The sequence below is a fragment of the Bos javanicus genome, chromosome 11 (assembly GCF_032452875.1).
Source record: "Bos javanicus breed banteng chromosome 11, ARS-OSU_banteng_1.0, whole genome shotgun sequence".
Taxonomy (NCBI): domain Eukaryota; kingdom Metazoa; phylum Chordata; class Mammalia; order Artiodactyla; family Bovidae; genus Bos; species Bos javanicus.
In genome coordinates this window covers 96,560,538-96,575,168 of record NC_083878.1, presented here as the reverse complement: position 1 = coordinate 96,575,168, position 14,631 = coordinate 96,560,538, and the positions used below count along the sequence as shown (strand labels likewise).

Sequence of the window (14,631 nt, the reverse complement as noted above, 5' to 3'; positions counted from 1 at the left end):
TGGGTCGGGGAGGGGGTCCTGTGGGCTCCCCTGGTAGCTCAATGGTAAGGACTCTGCCTGCAATGCAGGAGACTTGGGTTCAGTTCCTGGTTCGGGAAGATGCCATGGAGAAGGGGATCAACTCAATCCAGTGTTCTTGCCTGGAAAATTCCATGGACAGAGGAGTCTGGTGGGCTACAGTCCTTGGGGGTCACAAAAGAGTCAGACTAAACAGCAATGTTGATAAATGTACACTGGGCACAGGACTTTTTCCCTTTGCCTCAGGCTCCTCCTCTCACACTGTTTGGGGAATCAGGGGAGATAGAGACTCAAGGAGAAGCCAGCAGGGAGCCAGGCAGGCAAGGGCTTTGTGAAAGCTCTGGAGCTTAGCGCCAACTCTCAGAAGACAAGGGCAGGGAACAAACAAAAGCATTACCATGACGAATTGTTCAACCCAAGTGAGAAATCCCCAGTTTGGCCAACTCTGCCTGGATTTCATGTTTAGCATTGGGAATATGGGGTCTTGCAGTTCAAAACGAAAGTATTAGCGAAAATAAAGCAATCAAAGTTGCTGACATTTATTCAGCACAAGCTCTGCCAGGCCCAGTCTATGAGCTCTATACACAGTATCTCATTTAAAGCCCAGGAGCTCCCCATGAGAAAGGAGCACTCTCCGTCCCCACCCCCCTACTCCCCGTTTCCCAAGGGAATGCCTGGGTCATAAACCAGAGAGGTTAAGGTACTTGTTGAGGTCACATAGCTGTGAAGGGTAAAGCCTGGGTTCAATGTCAAGACCTCACCCTTAACCTCTTCTCCACATGGCTTCAAGTGAAATTTTTTTCATCGGAGCTTGTGACTGTGAAATGTATCCCTATGTCACAAACCTGGATGGGGGACCCGGAGGTGCAGCCCTGTCTGATGACAGAAAAACAGGAGAACAGATGATTTTAATGATAATGTGGTACAGACTGTGACCTCAGAGAGAGGAATGGGGATGGATCCTATCATTACAACCTGTACCGAGGACTCCAGTGACACAGGACGAAGTGCTGGGAGAGCACTTCAGGGGTCCTGACCTGGGGATGGGACCAGAGGCAGAGACCAGGTGAGGGGAGGTGAGAGTTGAGGGGCCAGGGGCCCCACAGGGCACTGTGAGGACTTGGTCTACCCTGTGAAGGACAGTCAGCCCCTCTGTGGTCACAGCAAACCAGTGGCCAAGCTGCACCCAGCCACTGGCCTCCGCTCCCTGCTCTCATCCAGATGGTCCAGGCCCCAGGCGGTCCCTCCAGGGACAGAAGGGTCTCTTGGACCATCCTGGGCAACGTGTCCATCTGTGCGTGGCCTCACAGTGCCTGACCCCACTGGACAAATCTACCCACTCTCACTCTCTCTCTGGAGCCCCTGCCCATCCCCACTGCCTCCTCCAGGCTGGGAAGCCACCCAGGAAGTTACCAGGCAGCTCCTGGGGGACACAGACCCCACCTACCCAGATCTGCTCATTCCCTGCTTCCCACCACCCCATACACTGCAGACAGGAGGGGAGAACAGGGGGTGTCCAAGTATGGGTGGCTGGAGGGGGCTCATGGCAGCCGGGCACCTGTGGCCCCCACCAGAGAGGGCTACAGACTCCCTGCCCCGGGCAGGGCTTCCCATCCCTGCTGGAACAGAACCAACCTCACTGCCTCAGTGAGGGGATCTCCAAGCCAAGGATGTGAGTGCATTAATTAATGAATTAGCCATTTAATTAACATAATTAGGCCTCATTATTTTCCTTGCACCTATCGTCAATTTTTGAGCAATTAAAAGGAACGCTGGAGGAGAATGGGGGATCTGGGTTGTCACTGCGTGTATAGGATGGAAAGCCAGGCCTGGAGTGACCCTTAGGCCACCAGTGCAGCCTTGGGGCAGGGAATGCAGAGGAAAAGGAGACTCATAGGAGCTCACACACATGAATAAGCACACACCCCAAGATGTAGTGTCCCCGAGTCTGGGTTTGCAGATCACTCTCCATTCACTTATTAAAGTCCTAATAGGTGCCAGGCTCTATACCAGGACACAGTTGGACCAGGACAGGCAATTTTCCTCCAGGCGGATGGAGGGAAGTTGCTGGTGAGTGCCAGAGTCAGCCCCCCACCTCCGTGAGCCTTTGAGGTAGACCATCTTTCCCTAGCTGTGTGACCTAAGGCAAGTTCCTTAGCCTCTCTGAGCTGTTTCTTTAGCTGAAAGACGGGTATCCGGTAGATATCTGCCCCCCAGCATTATTGTAAGGATGCCCAGAGACGCTGCACACCAAGCCCCTGGCCCGCAGTCAACTAGCAGGAAGCAGCAAGGATTTGCATTTGTTGGGATTGGAAGGTCTGAGCTGAGAAGCGACCTGGTGAAAGTTTAGAAAGCTCCCTGGTTGCCCGAGTGGACACTGGACAGTGGAGAGGTGAGGGTGGAGGCAGCGCCCAGCCACGAGGTCCAAGCAGAGGTGTGTCTTAGGCAGGGGTCTTCACCCTGAGCCCGGGCCTGATCCCCCAGGAGCCAGAGAAGACAAGGGCGTCAGGGGCGTGGCTCTGGGTCTCACTGACACCAGAGAAGGAGCCAGTAGAGAATCCTGGAAAAGAACAGCCAACGCGATGAAGAAAAATTAGCAGCAAGTCTTCCCAGGAACCAAGTGAAGAGAAGGCTTCAAGGAGGAAGGAGTAGCCAGGCGCATCAAATGCAAATGCCCATATTTGCTGGTCGCTGGTCACATGCCGCCTGATTTCAGGGGAGGGCTGACGGCCTGTGTGCAGAGATTGGAGAATGAACCACGGCTGGAGGCAGCAAAGGGTGAAGACCACTCTCCCGGGCATTTTGCTTCAAGGGAGCAGGGACACGGGTGTTGGCAGGAGAACAGGGCCCTGGGGACAGTTTGTTTACAAGACGGGAGATGTCAAAACATATCTGGGGCTGATAGATGATCCAACCCCAGGAAATAAGACCCATGGTTTGGATGATGCAGACTGTTCCATTTTTCTAATTTGTATTTTCAAAACATCCCCTCGCATACCATTTTTTTAAAACTGCATTTTACTCAACTAATCTTTCCAACTTTTCATATCACCTGACTGGGGACACTTGCCACCCTCAGGCCACAGGGCATAGCTTGTTCTGATGGTGTCCCTCGGAGTCCTCCTTGAATTTTATTGGGAAAAATGCAAAATACAGGTTCAAACCCTTGCAAACTCATAAGCTGCTTTTTTTTTTTTTTTTTTGCATTTTGCCCTTATAATTTTTTATTTAGCTCAAGTCTTAATATTTTTAATGAGTGTGCCAACCTAGGGGGAAGGAACATATGCATCTGAGACACAGATGAAGATTCCAGGCTGTCAAAGTGGTCCATCAGCCACCCCAGCATAGAGCCAGACATTGGGCATCAATCATGAAGGCGAAGAAACGAGAAATGGGTAAGAACAAAATTCTAGAAATGCAACATCAGAGTCTGCGTGTAGAAGGGAAGCACGGTTTAGCATTTCATGATATTCATTAGTCTGCAGCAAGCTGAACTATCTTCTTTATAAAGTTCAACATTCATGCGTGAGAATATTTTTGAAGTATAGGTGCTGTAAAATATTATAGGAAGTTACAGTTGTACGATATAGTGATTCACAATTTTAGAGGTTATATTCCATTTATAGCCATTATACAATATTGGCTAATTCCCTGTGTTGCACAGTATATCCTTGAAGCTTATTTTATACCTAGTAGCTTGTCCTTCCTCCTCTCCTACCCCTATCTGCCCCTTCCTCCTTCCCTCTCCTCACTTGCAACCACTGGTTTGTTCATTATACCTGTAAGTCTGCTTCTTTTTAGTTATATTCTCCAGTTCGCTGTATTTTTTAGATTCCACATATAAGTGATATCATATGATATTTGTCCTTCTCTGTCTGGCTGATTTCACTGAACATAATACCTTCCAAGTCTGTCCATGTTGCTGCAAAAGGCAAAATGTCATCCTTTTTGTGGTTGTTCCATTGTATGGATTTCCCCGGTGGCTCAGACGGTACAGAATCTGCCCGCCATGCAAGAGACTCAGGTTTGATCCTTGGGTCAGGAAGACCCCCTGGAGAAAGGAATGGCTACCCACTCCAGTATTCTTGCCTGGAGAATTCTGTGGACAGAGGAGCCTGCTGCTGCTGCTAATAAGTTGCTTCAGTCGTGTCCAACTCTGTGCAACCCCAGAGACGGCAGCCCACCAGGCTCCCCCATCCCTGGGATTCTCCAGGCAACACCACTGGAGTGGGTTGCCATTTCCTTCTCCAATGCATGAAAGTGAAAAGTGAAAGTGAAGTCGCTCAGTTGTGTGTGACCCTCAGCGACCCCATGGACTGCAGCCTTCCAGGCTCCTCCGTCCATGGGATTTTCCAGGCAAGAGTACTGGAGTGGGGTGACATTGCCTTCTCCAACAGAGGAGCCTAGCGGGCTACAATCCATGGGGTTGCAAAGAGTCGAACACAAATGAGCAACTAACACTATCACTTTTGAATATTCCATTGTGTGTGTGTGTGTGTGTATCTTTTTATCCATTCTTCTGCTGATAGACATTTGTGTGGCTTTCCTGTCTTGGGTATCGTAAATAGTGCTGCTATGAACATTGGGGTCCATGGATCTTTTCAAATCAGTGTTTTTGTTGTTTTTGGATATATACCCAGGAGTGGAATTACTGGGTCATATGGTAGAGACCAAGTAATTGTTTTGTTGTGTATTTGTCTGTTTTTAAGGTAGTGTTCTTATTTTTTTCAGTATACTTTCTATTTCAGCATCACATACATATGGGAAAAATGCACAAATCTTCAGTGTTCAGCCCAAAGAGTTTGAGCAGAGTCAACACAGTCTGCAAACCAGCACTCAGATGGATATCGATTGAGAAGCATATTACCACCCCTCAAGGGCGAGGGAACACCAAGGGGAGCCACCATCCTGCCTTCCGGCGCCATAGATCTTTCCATAAATGGGCTTTCACAGTCCGCATCGCTGGGGTCTGGCTGCTTCTCTCACCTGTGAGATTCATTCCTAATGCTGCCTGTACAGCAGACCATGCTGCCCAGTGTCCCCTGAGTGAATAACCATAGTTTTTCATTCATTCTAGTACAAACAAGCATTTAGTCCAGTGTGGGGACTGACTATGGACGTTCTTGTATGTCTCATGGTGTGTGTACTTTTAGGAACATATTTGTACAAAAGTTGAGAACCTCTGTACTGGGGAAGCGCTAGATGTTAATAGTCTCAAAACTCACACCCAAAATAGCATTAGGCCTGTCAGTCCGTGGTCAGAATTTGGAATCCTCACTGCTCAATTGGTTTTCTAATGTTTCTCATCTCTCTTGAAAGCAATAGTTTTCGACAGAGGATGGTTTTGCTCCTCTCCCCCAGGGGACTTCTGGCAATGTCTCAAGGCCTTTTTGGTATCACAACAGGGGAAGCTGGTGGCATCGAGTGGATAGAGGCCAGGGATGCTGCTAACATCCAACAAAGAATGCTCTGCTCCCAATGTCAATGGTGCTGAGGTTGAGAAACCCTGCTTGGAAGGAATAAGTGGTTCACAATGCCTGAGTGAGGTTGCAGCCTAGTGTTGGCAATTGCAACTCCCAGAAGTAGACTGAAGGAGGCAGAGCCATGGTTGCCAAAAGTCATACAAAGTGCAGCAGGGCTCCAAGAAAGAAGCAACCAGAAGCAAGACAAATCAAGAGGGAGAGATGGGGATTGCTCTGGACTTTTAAGGCTAAATAGGAGCTCGTCTGGGTTCAAGGAAGGAAGGGCATTTGGCAGAGGGAACAGCACCAGGAAAGTTACAAAGATATGGTGGATCTCAGAGCGCGGAGGCCCACGCACCCAGGAACAGAGAAGGCTCCTTGGGGAAGGGGCAGCATAAGGTGGTCTTGGAAGATGAGCCATTGTCTGGAGGAAGGAGCAACCTGTGGGGACTGGTGCATGAGTGGGCTCGAGTGTCCCAGGAGCCTGACAAGCTGGGGGGCAGGAAGATGGGGTACCACCCAAAGCAGTTTAAGGGGAGTTGGAACAACGCAATAGCAACTGAGTCTGAAAGGTAGGTGAGGTACTAGTAACCCAGAACATGGCAGAAACTTCCTGTCCTCCAAACATGCTCCATGTTCCCCATCCCAACCAGAGCTTCCTGGAGATGGAATAATAGCCCTTGACCCTGGTCCCTCACTCCACCATACACGATCCATCAGCAAGTTCCGCAGCCTCCAGCCCCCAAGAGCCCTCTGCCTCCTCTGCCGCCACCTTGTCCCAGTCACCATTCTCTCCTGCCTGGACCATGGCCCCAGCCTCCTCAATGGGGTCTCTGCCTCCATTGGGCACCTCCCAGATTCTCCTCCACATGAAAGCTGCTAGAGAGATTTCAGCAAAACATAAATGAGCAAATCACTTGGCTGTTGGAAACCCACCAAGCTCGTCCTCCCATGGTTTAGGTGGTGCCACTCTTGGCACGGAGTTGGGTCTCAGCTCCAATTTGGGCCTCTTTCCAGGGGCCTCTGGAGCAGCAGAAGACTTGGTGCCAGACCTGGGCTCTGCTCTGTTCCAGCTCCCCCCGCAGCCCAGGGCCTCCTGGCTCATGGGCTGTGGGTGGAACTTGCATTTCCACCAGCCTGGGCCCCAGCAGAGGGGGTGATGGAGACTGTCTGCCTGCCAGCTTTCCCATCTCAGCCTGTCGAAGCCTGCCTATGCAGGACCCAGGCTCCCAGGAGGGCTGGGTCCCCCAGGGCCTCCACCTGCCTAGTTCACCACTGTGCGAGCTCAGGGCTCCTCCGGGTGGAGCCAGGCCCCCTGGGCATCCAGAGAGCTCGTTATCTCGTCAGCCCTGAAGCTGCACCTGCTCTCCTGGTCTCCTGTGATCTCAATTAATCCGTCCTGCCCTGATTAATTAGCAGGGTTAATTATGACGGCTGCTGCTCTGAAGCTTGGGGAGGAAAGCCTAGCCAAGTGGCAGAGGAGAGACCCAGTCTGGGGTGGGGCGGGGCGCCTCACTCTGCTTGATCCCCTGGCCATCCCTGCCCAGTGCCTGGTGCCCACCCTTCCCAGGGCCAAGGTCAGGGGCCTCAGGAAGCCACCGGGGGGCTGTGATTCCCAAGGACCAGGCCTATCAGGGTCAGGCCAACACCCTCAGAGATCACCAGAGACAAGGGCACAAGACCCAGAACTGTGGGTTTAGCTCCTCTGACCTGACTTGTTATGTCACATCTAAGTCCCAGCCCCACCGTCATCATGACCACATATGAAAGGACTCCAGACTCCATCCTGGCAGGAACCCCTTGATTCACACTTGCCTTTGAGGGTGAGCCTACCACCCACTTCCCTATATGCCTGTCCCCTCTAGACTCAAAGACCACTGTGCATGGAGACAGATCTAGAAAAAGGTCAAGGTCACGAATGGGGTTGCAGTGGTCAGGCCTATGGCTGGGGCCATTGCACAGTCTGTCCTGCTCTCTGAACCCCGGGAATGAATTGCCTCATGGGCTCAGAGATTTCCCCATCCTCCACTCCTCCTCCAAGCCAAGCCTTCAGCTGAACATCAAAGCATCAGAAATGGGCTCAGGGTGACGCAGGCAACTCCAGCCTCTGCCCGAAGACCTGGAGCCCCGAGCCCTTCCCATCCCAGCTCAGCCCCAACAAGGAACCTCTTTGTTCCACTCCTCTTCTGGGCTCCAGGCCTTCGTTGTGCGGACAGTCACCCATCAAGGATGAAAGCTTGACTCAGCACAGGGTCCCCACCCAAGCTGGGCCACCACCACCAAAGTCCTGCATATACCTCCTCCCGACACGCATCCATTATCCTGCTCGCCAAAAACGTGATCCATTATCACCGCCTGCGCCTGGCAAAATGTATCATTACCTGCACCCTCGGCACTTCCCAGATCAATCCACTTCTTAAATGTAGTAATAGAGAAGAGGATTAGGTACTAGAAAACTCATTATGAAAATGGCGTACTCAAATTCTTTAAAGGTGATATTTCATAAAATATACCCGGCCTGCCGCGTGCCTCAATCATTCTTTTTAATAGCTCCGTAGCAGCCAGAAAATAAAGTATTCATGAAGATTGAAGAAGATGATCCCATGAACTTCAATTTAATTGGTGCAAATTAAAACAATCCATCTTTCCGTGCTGTCCGTCTATCTCCAATCATCCCCACGTTGCACGTCCGGCACCCTGATTACAATTATCTTTTAATAGGAAAACTTGTCAGTTTTTGTGTGATTTACATAAGCTTGAGCAAACTTATGGGCATCAGATAGGGCCCTTGGTGTGTGATTTCCTGCTCCCAGCTCCCTGGCTCTAGGGAAGGCTGGGTGGCAGGTAGGGGAGGCAGGGTCCAGGCCAGGTGGAGGAGGGGCTGGCGTGGATCTGTGACATCCCTGAGTTTGCAACACCCATCAGAGATGAGGCTGCATAAGACATAAATGGACGGTGCATCACTCCCAGTCTCTGGCCATGTCCTTCCTCTGGGACCACAGCAGCTGGACATGGAACCAGACAGGCCCTCTTCTCAGTGGCCATGGTCACTCACAGCCATTAATGCACACCGACATCCCATCTAATGAGCTCTATTCACTCTTTTCTCATCATTCAACGCATGTGTGTGTGTGTGTGCTGTCTTGTCCGACTCTTTGCAACCCCATGGACTAAAGACCGCCAGGCTTCCCTGTCTATGGGATTTTCCAGGCAAGAATACTTGAGTGGGTTTCTATGCCCTTTTCCAGGGGATCTTCCTGACCCAGGGATCGAACCCACATCTCTTGTGTCTCTTGCATTGGCAGGCAGATTCTTTACCACTAAAGCACCATCTGGGAAGCCCCATTATTCAATCTGCACCCCCAATTCACACACGGTCCATACTGCTGCCAGTGCTTCATTGAAGAGCCCATGCACTCACGCTTGCTAAATTGCTTCAGTCGTGTCCAACTCTTTGCGATGCTAGACACTGTAGCCCACCAGGCTCCTCTGTCCTTGGGATTCTCCAGGCAAGGTTACTGGAGTGGGTTGCCAAGCCCTTCTCCAGGGGATCTTTCCGACCCACTGTCGATTTTCTGAAGTTTTCATCTTCAACCTGCATTGGTAGGTGGGTTCTTTACCACTAGCGCCATCAGGGAAGACCCTTGAAGAGCCCATGGAAACAAACAAATGAGGTTTTCTAGGGATGAGAAGCAAGGGGAGAAAGTCAACAATGGTCTGAGCATAACAACAAATTTGAACAAGGAGGAAAGATGGGTGCTTGGGTCCCACAAGGAGTGTGTGATGGGGAAGTTGTGGGTTTTAATTCAACGGAAACCAGCCTACCGAGACCCAAGCAAGGTACAGGCACCAATAAGCCAGTGCCGTCTCAGACTATATCAATAGAGATATGATGGCTAGAAAGAAGGAGGTGATCATTCCCCCCACAGCCATGCCATTTAGATCACCTCTGACCTGTTTGTTCTTTCACTTATTCATTTATTCAGATAAACATTTGTTGAGTTCCTGCCAAGTGTCAGGTGCTGGAGATCGAGCAGGAAATGCGGCCAGCCCAACTCCCAGCCTCACGGGTTTTACAATCCACTGCGATACAGACGGACAAGAAGGCGAGACGATTATACAGGCTGATAAAAATCTGCAGTCGGGGAAATGAAGCTAGAGGAGGCACCCCTGTCAAAGCTGTAGGACCCCACAGCTGCTGATGCCAGGCTGAAGACCTATTAGGTGAAATGGGGGCCGGGAGGGAGAATGCTCCAGAGGGGCCAACATATACAAAAGCCCAAGGCAAGAAAGCAGAAGTGTTGACACAGAACGTGTGACGGAGCAGAGGGTGAGGATGCGTGATCAAAGGCAGGCCACGCGTGTGGCCTGAGTGTGGTCTGCGTGCTTTTACCCTTTAAAATCTGTAATGAATTCTTAGCTATGTGGGTCATATACGAACACAGTCTCACTCAAAACAAAAATTTAAGCATCACAGATGAAATCTCCCTAGACCACCTCCACTTTCTCCCCTGTACGTCTCTGCAACTTACCAGTCTGGTGTGCAGCCTTCCAGATTTTTCTCTACGCCTTCACATGTGGGAATCTATAGAAGCTTTTAGTTTTATTTCTTATAAAAAATGCCCCTGTACTGTCATGATTTTCTGAAGTTTGCATCTTCATCTTGGCCTTGTCTGCCACTGTCCTCATCACCCTCTCAAAGGGCACGTCCAGCAGACTTGGCAGGGAGGGAGTGTCCATAGCGAGTATGCTCCTGACCATCTGGGCAGCAGCAGGACAGGGCGTGGTGGATGACAGTGGGCACTCTACAGCCAGCTCTGCCTCTGCAACCCCGGCCAAGCCCCTCCCTATCTTGGAGCCTGGGTTTCCTGGTCCTGAAGATGGAGAGTAACAGACCCTGCCTGCTGAGATGTGTGGAATCTAAGTTAAAGCTCATAAAGTGGTCAGCTTGGGTCTTGGTCCATGGAAGGGTCTCTGCACATGTGTTGACATTGACAGCAATGTCTGTGTCATCTGAGAACAGGCCTGGGTGTCCCCAACACAGGGTGTTCCTGTGGCTCCAGCCCCAGCCTGCAAGTGCCACACCCTGGGAGACAGAGCCCTTCTTCACCCTGGAGCTCCTCGTGGTCAGGATTGGGGGTGGAGGGAGGCTGTTAACAGCCTGATCCTGCAGGCCCCTCTCCCTGTGGCCCCTGTCAGGCTCCATCTGCCACTTCTGCCAGCAGCCCTCCACCAGAGGATCACATAGCTGGTACAATAAATATCGTTTGCTGAAGTAGCAAACAAGCAAAGTCATCCTTTACATGGGAGGAAAAGCCCTTTCCAAGTGGGGGCTGGAAATTGAACTCACCAGAAATTCTGTCTCTTTAAGGAATGGTAAGAGGTTTCCCAAGTGGCGCTAATGGTAAAGAGCCTGCCTGCCAGGGCAGGTAGACAGAAGAGATGCAGGTTCGATCCCTGGGTCGGGAAGATCCCCTGGGGAAGGGCATAGCAACCCACTCCAGTGTTCTTGCCTAGAGAATCCCATGGACAGAGGAGCCTGGGGGGCTATAGTCCACAGGGTCGCAAAGAGTCGGACTTTACTTAAGAGACATCACGTATGCACGCACAAGGAATGGTAGGAACAATGATTATCTTCTGAGCATGTGTGGACACCTGCTAGATACGACCCACTCCAGCTTGTGGAAACTTCACAAAGCCCTAGTTGGCCAGCTCCGTTACCAGCACATGGACATGTTAACTCACAGAGTCCTCGTGAGCATCTCCACTTACTGAGGTGAGTATGACTTCGATTTGTCCGGACTGAACGACTATACTGCAGTAACGAAGCAACCCCCTATCTCAGGGCTTATCACAGTAAGCGTATTTTTCTCACTCGCATGAAGCCCAGTGCAGGTCACTGGCCTTCCTCTGTCTTGTGGCTGTGCCACGTGGACGTGTGGCCTCTAAGGTCACCAGGGCAGGAAAGGAAAGTGGTGACAAACACACGAGGTCTTAACTGCCTCAGACCTGAAGTGACAGGTGCTGCTCTGTTCATTGGCCAGAACTAGTCACGTGGGCCCCACTCAGCTGCAAAGCAGGCTGGGTAATGCAGGGGCTCACTGCGTGTCAGGAGCCCAGATACCCTGCCAGTCTGCATTTGTGAAATGAGGGCATGGAGACACAAACTGACTAAGTAATTTGCTCAAAGTCACCCAACCGGTGACGGTTAGAGTCGGTTATTCACACACGTGGACATGTATGAAGGCCCACATGCTCATCTATGCTTGCGGATATGCGTGACAAGGCCCACATACATACATACTCTGGCGACCCCCACGGGCTGACCTCTCACTTGCTGGGCGGAGGGGTCATGCGGACCCCAGAACTCTGAGTGAGAGTGTGAAAAACTTGACCAGTGGTCATGGCACAGGCTCCCTCCTCTGTCCAACCTCCAGCACGGGGGCCTTGACTGCCAATCTGGGGGACCCTGTGCCCCCAGCTTAAGCAAAGGCCCAGACGTCACCCACTCTGATATGGCACTAACCCCAGATCACGCCAAAAACCCCTGCTTTCCCCTTTAGAATAAAAACTTTCTTCAGGCTGCCAATGAGGCAGGATTCTGGGGCAAGTTTTTTTCCCAAAAATATAAAAAATTATAATAAATACACTGAGTGAACATTCTCATGTCCAAATATTTACATACATCCCACACACAAATATACTTGAAGAACATAGATAGGTATGTGGAGATGTGCTTGTAACTATAAATCTGAATTTATTCATGGAAATGATGGCATATTCACATTTGTTTACATGACTAGAGTAGTTGACATAAAAATAAGTGGTGAACTGTGTTCAAAAATGTCAAGATCATGAAAGATAAGGAAAGACTGTCACAGAGTTGGAGGAATTAAAGAGATAACGACTAAGTGCAATGTGGCATCTTGGATTGGCTCCTAGAACAGAAAAAGGATACCCATGGAAAAGCTAGAGAAATCTATAAATCAAATAAATATCAAATATCAAATAAAGTCTCTAGTTTAGTTACTAATACTGTTCCAGTGTTGGTTTCTTAGTTTTAATAAGTGCACTGTGGTCTCTGGTGGCTCAGTGGTAAAGAATCCACCTGCCAAAGCAGGAGAAGTGGGTTCAATACCATGGTTGGGAAGATGCTCTGGAGAAGGAAATGGTGACCCACTCCAGTATTCTTGCCTGGGAAATCCCACAGACAGAGGAGCCCGGAATGATATAGTCCAACTATAGTCTAAGTTGTTCAAAAAAGTCAGACACAACTCAGTAACTAAACAACAACAAAAAATGTGGTCACGTAAAGCAAGCTGATGGGAGGGTGTGCAGGAACTCTCTGTAACACGTTTAGAATTCTTCTAAAAAGTTTTTTTTTTAAGTGATGAAAGAAAATGCCCCAAACCAAGAGTTCAGATGCCCCTAGATTTCAATACAGCTCTATTAATGACTTGATATGTGACCTCAGATGAGTTTCTCATCTTTTCTGAAGCTCAGTCCACAAACACCACCAGAAGTTCAATTAGATAATCTTCAAAGTCCCATTTGGTTTTCTCATTGTGCAATTCACTCCAGATTCAAAACACATCCCTATTCAGAATACATACGCACAATCATACATACCTGCCATATACCCCATCTCACACAGACATAGTCAGTATGATACATTTTTGTTAATTCATGTGGTAAATAAGATCAAATTTCTTTTCTCCTTCCCATTAATACTTTGAATTTCCACGTGACCTATTAATAAAACATTTAGCCTCTTTCAGTTGAAGGATTTTCTGCTGCACATACACACAGAGATCTAAGACCCCTTTCAGTTCAGTTCAGTCGCTCAGTCATGTTCAACTCTTTGCAACCCCATGGACTGCAGCATGCCAGGCCTTCCTGTCCATCACCAACTCCCAGAGTTTACTCAAACTCATGTCCATTGAGTCAGTGATGCCATCCAACCATCTCATCCTCTGTTGTCCCCTTCTCCTCCCACCTTCAATTTTTCCCAGCATCAGGGTCTTTTCAAATCAGTCAGTTCTTTGCATCAGGTGGCCAAAGTATTGGAGTTTCAGCTTCAGCATCAGTCCTTCCAATGAATATTCAGGACTGATTTCCTTTAGGATGGACTGATTTGATCCCCTTGCAGTCCAAGGGACTCTCAAGAGTCTTCTCCAAGTCCATAGTTCAAAAGCATCAATTCTTTGGCCCTCAGCTTTCTTTATAGTCCAACTCTCACATCCATACATGATTACCAGAAAAACTATAGCCTTAACTAGACAGACGTTTGTTGGCAAAGTAATATCTCTGCTTTTTAATATGCTGTCTAGGTTGGTCAAAACTGTTCTTCCAAGGAGTAAGCATCTTTTAATTTCATGACTGCAGTCACCATCTGCAGTGATTTCGGAGCCCAAAAATATAATGTCTGTCACTGTTTCCACTGTTTCCCCATCTATTTGCCAAGAAGTGATGGGACCAGATGCCATGATCTTAGTTTTCAGAATGTTGAGCTTTAAGCCAACTTTTTCACTCTCCTCTTTCACTTTCATCAAGAGATGTTCTTCTTCACTTTCTGCCATAAGGGTGGTGTCATCTGCATATCTGAGATTATTGATATTTCTCCTGGCAATCTTGATTCCAGCTTGTGCTTCATCCAGCCCAGTGTTTCTCATGATGTACTCTGCATATAAGTTAAATAAACAGGGTGACAATATACGGCCTTGATGTACTCCTTTCCCGATTTGGAACCAGTCTATCATTCCATGTCCAGTTCTAACTGTTGCTTCCTGACCTACATACAGATTTCTCAAGAGGAAGGTCAGGTGGTCTGGTATTCCCATCTCTTGAAGAACTTTTCACAGTCTGTTGTGATCCACACAGTCAAAGGCTTTGGCATAGTCAATAAAGCAGAAGTAGATGTTTTTCTGGAACTCTCTTGCTTTTGCGATGATCCAGCGGATGTTAGCAATTTGATCTCTGGTTCCTCTGCCTTTTCTAAAACCAGCTTGAACATCTGGAAGTTCACAGTTCATGTTCTGTTGAAGCCAGGCTGGGAGAATTTTGAGCATTACTTTGCTAGCATGTGAGATGAGTGCAATTGTGTGGTAGTTTGAGCATTCTTTGGCATCGCCTTTCTTTGGGATTGGAATGA

General features: G+C 49.1%; 1 long non-coding RNA gene across 3 annotated transcripts; it reads left to right on the top strand.

Moving 5' to 3' along the window:
- The first annotated feature begins 742 nt into the window (after positions 1–742).
- On the top strand, positions 743–5,117 carry LOC133257541 (uncharacterized). 3 transcript variants are annotated; one of them, XR_009739592.1, is made up of 3 exons: positions 743–1,084; positions 3,251–3,413; positions 4,767–5,117. It is a non-coding gene; the product is annotated as an uncharacterized LOC133257541 (long non-coding RNA). The 3 variants fall into 3 exon arrangements; XR_009739590.1 differs by having other exon boundaries at positions 4,750–5,117; XR_009739591.1 differs by having other exon boundaries at positions 744–1,084; positions 3,276–3,413; positions 4,750–5,117.
- The last annotated feature ends 9,514 nt before the right edge of the window (positions 5,118–14,631 follow it).